Genomic DNA, 6,372 nt, shown 5'->3' with positions numbered 1-6,372 from the left:
TTCTCTGGGGGGGGACCCAGTAAGGGGAAATTGGTCATTTTGGGGTATAGAAAGATCAGAGAAGTTAAGTCACAGGTTGTAGTGCTGAGTGTGAGTCTTCATCTATATCTTGGTCTAGCTATTGTGCGCTTTAATGCGATCGAAGTCAAGAGTGGTTAAGAAGTGTTTCCAGCATGCCCATTTGGACCCATATTTACTTGGGGTGTCCCTAGCTATATGGATTAGTTCTTCCATGTCCGCTATCCTTTGTATTTTCTGAAGCCATGTTTGGACGGTAGGGATGGTTTGGGATTTCCAGTAGATCGGGATGCATTGCTTGGCAGCATTAATCAGGTGGATTATAATGGATCTACGATATGAAGATGGGGTAGAGTGGTGTGGTGTAGTAGGAATTGAGCTGTAAGGTACGTCGTATGTCGTTATGGTTTTTATCAGTTGATGTATCGTTTTCCAAAAGGGTTGGAGAGAGGGGCATGTCCACCAGACGTTGAGCAGAGTGCCTCGGGTTTGTTGGCATCTCCAGCACTTCTCTGAGATGGAGGGGTCCCATTTGTGTAGCCTATCTGGTGTTCTATACCAACGGGAAAGGATTTTGTATCCCGTTTCTTGAACGGATACATTTGTGGAGCCTTTATGGATATTGAGAAATATGTTGTTCCAGTCATCTTCTGCAAGTGTAAAGCCGCGTACACACGGGCGGACTGTATGGCCAACTTAGTCCGTCAGACAATCCGACGGACAGTCCGTCCTACTTTCGAATGAACGGACTTGACCACACACGGATGCACAAACAGTCCGTCGAAAGCTTGTGCGATGACGTGTACAGCACGTACGACGGGACTAGAAATAGGAAGTCCAATACACAGCAATGCAACCTTTCGCCGTGTAAATCCTTTCTGAGCATGCGCCATACTTAGTCCGTGGAACTAGCCTACTCACGAGCGGATTGTCCGCTGAAACCAAAGTATGACGGACAGTATTACGGAAATTCCGAAATACTTAGTCCGCCAGACTGCACGCTGAAAAAGTCAGCTGAAGCCCACACACGAGTGGACTGTCCGCCCGTGTGTACGCGGCTTAAGGTTTAGGTCTTTTTCCCATGCTGTGCGGATTCGAAGGGCATTAGGTTTACAGTCCCCGAATAAAAGAGAGTGTGTTTGGGAGATAAGATGTGTGTGGGGTGTATCCGAGGCGCAAAGTTGTTCAAAGGGTGTCAGTTGTCTCGAGTGGTCTGTCATATTCCCTAACTTTTTGAGGAAGTGGGATAATTGTTGGAATGTCCAGAAGGGAATAGGGGTTGTTTGCATCTCGCTGGCTAGTTGGGTGGATGATTTTGGACGTCCATTGTCATAAAAATGTCGTAATAGAACTTGTGGCCGCGACCAGTGGCCTTGGAGGAAGTTAGGGTGCATCCCTGGCGGGAAGTCAGGGTTCAGTTTAAGCGGTGTAAGAGGGCTCGTGATCGTGGAGATGGAGGATTGTGTGCAGAGTTTGCGAAAACACCGAAGAGTCGGTGCTATAAGTGGGTGGGTCTTGATTTCTTTTTGGAAAAGCGAGGTCTGGATCCACGGGAGGGATCTGAGTGGTAATTTAGTACATGAAGTTTCCAAGGATACCCAATCTTTATTAGATGACTGGGTATTCCAGTCTACAATTCTAGTAAGCTGAACTGCTTTGTAATAGTTCAACAGATCTGGGAGGCCTATGCCCCCTAGGTGCTTGGGCCAGGTCAGGGAAGTATATTTAATCCTTGGTCTATGGGTGCCCCAGAGAAATCTAGAGCATATGCTTCTGTAAGATTTGAAGAAAGATTGTGGAATTTGTATGGGGATCGTCTGGAGAATGTATAAGAATCTCGGTAGTATATTCATTTTTAATATGGCGGCCCTACCGAACCATGAAAAGATTGGTTTATCCCATTGGTTCAGGTCAGCAGCAATTTTTTGTAGCATGATTTGGAAATTCTGTGTGTATAGGTCTTTTAGGTGGGACGTAAGTTGTATACCTAGGTAAGTTTTGGAGTGGTCATTCCAATGAAATGGAAAGTTCGTTTTACAGTGGGTTACGTCTTCGGGGGGAAGGGAGATGTTGAGGGCATATGATTTGGAGAAGTTAATTTTAAGGTTGGATAACGTATTGAAAGTTTTAAATTCATTCAGTAGGATCGGGATTGTTGTGTGTGGACGCGTAAGAAATAGCAGGATATCGTCTGCGAAGGCAGCGAGCTTGTATTCTTTGGCGTCCGTCTTGATTCCTGATATGTCGGGGTTTTGTCTAATACTGTTTAGGAAGGGCTCGAGGGTAAGAATAAAGAGGATAGGGGACAGGGGGCATCCCTGTCTAGTTCCATTGCTTATGGAGAAGGCATCTGACAGGGTATTGTTAACTCGTACTTTGGCCGTTGGATTGTGGTATAGAGATTGAATAAGTATAGTAAATTGTGGTCCAAAGCCTATGGATTGTAGTACTGCTTGCATGTAGTCCCATGCTACCCTGTCAAATGCCTTCTCCGCGTCAAGAGACAGGAAGAATCCCTTACGTTTGGAAGTCGTAATAAGGTGGTGCAAGTTAATAGCTTTAACAGTATTGTCTCTAGCTTCGCGATTGGGGACAAATCCTACTTGGTCATTAGCAATGAGGGAGGGTAGGAGGGGGAGTAGCCTATTGGCCAAGATTTTGGCCAAGATTTTGATGTCCACATTGAGTAAGGATATGGGTCTGTAGTTAGCGGTTTGTGTGGGGTCCTTGTCTTCTTTGGGGATGACCACTATATGGGCTTCAAGCATCTCTTTGTGAATAGGGGTCGTTTTAGTTAGGGAGTTAAAGGCTGACATGAATGGGTTTTGTAGAATATCTGAGAAAGTTTTGTAATAGACTGCAGGCAGTCCGTCCGGGCCTGGGCTTTTACCGGATTTTGTTTGTTTGAGGGCTTTCTCCCATTCAGGTTGGGTAATGGGACCTTCCATGTCAGCTAGGAGTTCCGTTGCTTGAAGTTTAGGGCAATATTTGTTTAAAAATTCTTCCATTTGTTTTAGTCTGATTTGAGAGGGGAAAGGGGGGTTGTCAGATCCTTTTAAATTATACATTATTGGTGTAGAATTGTTCAAATTCTCGTGCAATCTCATTATTTTTGGTGTATTTATCCTGTAGGGGAGTTTAGGTAGTGGACAGTATATTTAGTCTTTTTGGATTGGAGGGCCCTCGCTAACATTCTACTGCTCTTGTTCCCGAATTCGTAGAAGTATCTTTGGGATAACATGTACCTTTTCCTAATGTTTTTGCCTAATTCTTCCTGTATAGTTGTCCTAATGGCTTGGAGTTCCTGAAATGTTTGGGAGGCTAGGGTGCGTTTGTGTGCAGATTCTAGTGTTTTGAGTTTGTCAAATAGTTGTCGGAGGTGTCTCTTTTTATCTTTTCTAGCTTTGTCAGAGATTGAAATCATCTTTCCTCTAACTACGCATTTATGGGCGGCCCATTGAGTCATTGTGGGTGTGTCTGGGGTGTCGTTTTCTTTAAAATAATCAGTTAGGCAATTTCTGAGCTCTGCAATGTTCCCTATGTCTGAAAGGATAGTGGGGTCCAATCTCCAGATTTGGGTATGTGTCTGTCGATCTGGGAGTGTCAGTGTGGCCGTGATAGGGTGGTGGTCTGATTGAGTCATTGGTTCTATTGTCGCACTTGTCAGATAGGTAAGGTCAGGTTGGGTCAGGAATAAATAGTCAATCCTCGAGTATCTGTTATGGGGGGAGGAATAGAAGGTAAAGTCTTTCACCGTAGGATGTGTTGTGCGCCAGGTGTCGTGGAGAGAGAGTTTTTGGAGGGATAGTTTAATTTGTCGGAGTTCTCTATAGGGTAGAGAGGAAGAGCCTGTGGACGTATCTACCAGTGGGTCCAGAGGGACATTGAAGTCTCCACCCAGTATCAAAATACCTGATTGGAATTCCTGTAATCGGGTGGAAATGTCACGGAAGAAGGGTACTTGTGCCTTATTGGGGCTGTATATATTAGCTAACATGATAGGTTTGTTGGACCATGTGCCTTTGAGAAAGAGGTATCTACCCTGTTCATCCTGTAATGTCTCAGAAATCTGTATAGGGGCATGTTTAGAAAACAGGATAGATACACCCTTGGTTTTAGTGTTCGGGGATGTTGCATGATAGTTGTGAGGGTAATAATCTGATGATAACTTGGGGATTTTCAGGGAGTTGAAATGTGTCTCTTGCAGGAAAACAACGTCTGCTTTCATGTGTTGCATGCTTAATAGTATTGATTTACGTTTTTCTGGTATATTTAATCCTTTTGCGTTCAGAGAAGCTATTTTAAGCGAAGGGTGGCTTGTTTTGGTGCTTAAAGTATTCATAGTGGGTAACTTATTCGGCATTAGCGGAGAGTCAGAGTGATGCATTGTATCCCTGGGGCTAAAAGAGCAATGGAGGAGAACCCAATCGTCAGTAGGGCAGGGGAGGGGTGGGGAAAAGGTGAGGGTATGGTTAGGAAAAAGGGGAAAAGGAAGAGAGGGGTAGGATAGATAGTGCTATAGAAATTAGGGCGTGTACAGCTGTGTGTGTGGGGGGACACACAGCTGAGTTGATTATGTGATTACTGGGGTCGGGTGTATTAACTAGTTACACCCGACTGAAGTAGTTTCAGTAAAGATCAGGTAAATCTCAAAGGAGATCTCTGTGGGTGAGGGTGGAAGGTGTCGAAGTGAGTTTTAGTGTAGTCTCACAGTCCCATGAGGTCTCGGGGCCCATGGGTAAGACATTCCTCGATATAATCGGTTACAGTTGGGGAGATCTGGTTAGAATGTATGTTTCCATCAGCCCCTAAGTAACAAATGGGTGAGAGGGCCTGTTATTGTATGGTAAGATTAGCGTAAGAGTTGTATGGTGGTCAAATATAAGTATAGCTCAATCAGAACGGAGCGAGATTGTGAAGATTAATCTTGCGGGTATTTGTAAGTGTATAAAAACTTGGTGGGTAGACAATAAGAAAGAATGAGCAGGTCGATTTCAATAAATCAAATCAGACTCATATTACTGATTACGTGTATTAAATCTGTCTGCTCATCCATGTTTATTCATCTTGCATATCAGAAGTCTACCAGGTGTGTTATGCGTCTTAACAGTCAATAGTAATACAGGCTAACAGAGCTGTAACAAAACGAAAGAACAAGCAAGTAGACATAACTAATAAAGGATTCCCATTTCCAACCTGTTTCATAACCCCGTCTCAAGGTCAGAGTGTTATGTTTCGAGTCAGTCTCGTACCCCCCTTTACTTATCATGGTCATATTACCATTTCCTAGTGGCGATTCACTAATCAGGACATAAAAGTCAAGAAGCCTACAGCATATATAACAAATCTGTGGAGTTTACCCACATGGCGATCGATCATACCCTTTAAGGGGGGATCTAAGTAGTCTCAATTTCTACCTTTAGAGCAGGGGTCTCAAACTGGCGGCACTCCAGCTGTTGTGAAACTACAAGTCCCATGAAGCATTACTAGGCTGATAGTTACAAGCATGACTCCCACAGGCAGAGGCATGATGGGACTTGTAGTTTCACAGCAGCTGGAGGGCCACCAGTTTGAGACCCCTGCTTTAGAGGGTATGATAATATGTAGGTATTAATAGAAGTGTCAATGAAAGGCCCTAGAGTTTAGCTTGAAACGGTGTAATATAGCGCTATAGCAGAGTTGGGCTAATCGGCTAGGAAATGTGAAGTGGCTCCAGGAGTCGAAATACTATGCAATTTAGATATCGGTCGCCATGGGGGTCGCATACATAAAAAGATAAAATTAGAGAAAAAGAAAAAACAAAAAGAGTAAAGCCGCGTACACACGGGGCGGACTGTCTGGCCAACTTAGTCCGTCAGACAATCCGACGGACAGTCCGTCATACTTTCGAATGAACGGACTTGACCACACACACCACTTTTTGAGCGGACTAATACGGCGTACTAAGTCCGCCATACTATCCGCCCTATTTTTGAAATGAACGGACTCGCCCACACACGCGGATTTCGAGCGCGTCTCCAGGTAGGCGGGGCCCGCGAAGGAGACGTCCCTGGCCCCGCCGCCTGGTATGGACTTAAAGGGGAACCCCAGCGCCGAAAAAAATCGGCGTGGGGGTCCCCCCCAAGTCCACAACAGACCCTTGTCCGAGCACGCTACCCGGCCGGCCAGGAAAGGGGGGCGAGCGAGCGCCCCCCCTCCTGAGCCGTACCAGGCCGCGTGCCCTCAACATGGGGGGTGCCTTGGGGAAGGGCGGGCCGCGCGGCCCCCCCACCCCAAAGCACCTTGTCCCCATGTTGATGAGGACAAGGGCCTCTTCCCGACAACCCTGGCCGTTGGTTGTCGGGGTCTGCGGGC

This window comes from Lithobates pipiens, unplaced genomic scaffold (genome assembly GCF_037356315.1).
Source record: "Lithobates pipiens isolate NorthernLeopardFrog02 unplaced genomic scaffold, aLitPip1_a1.2 Scaffold_25, whole genome shotgun sequence".
Classification (NCBI taxonomy): domain Eukaryota; kingdom Metazoa; phylum Chordata; class Amphibia; order Anura; family Ranidae; genus Lithobates; species Lithobates pipiens.
This window is presented reverse-complemented; position numbering follows the sequence as displayed.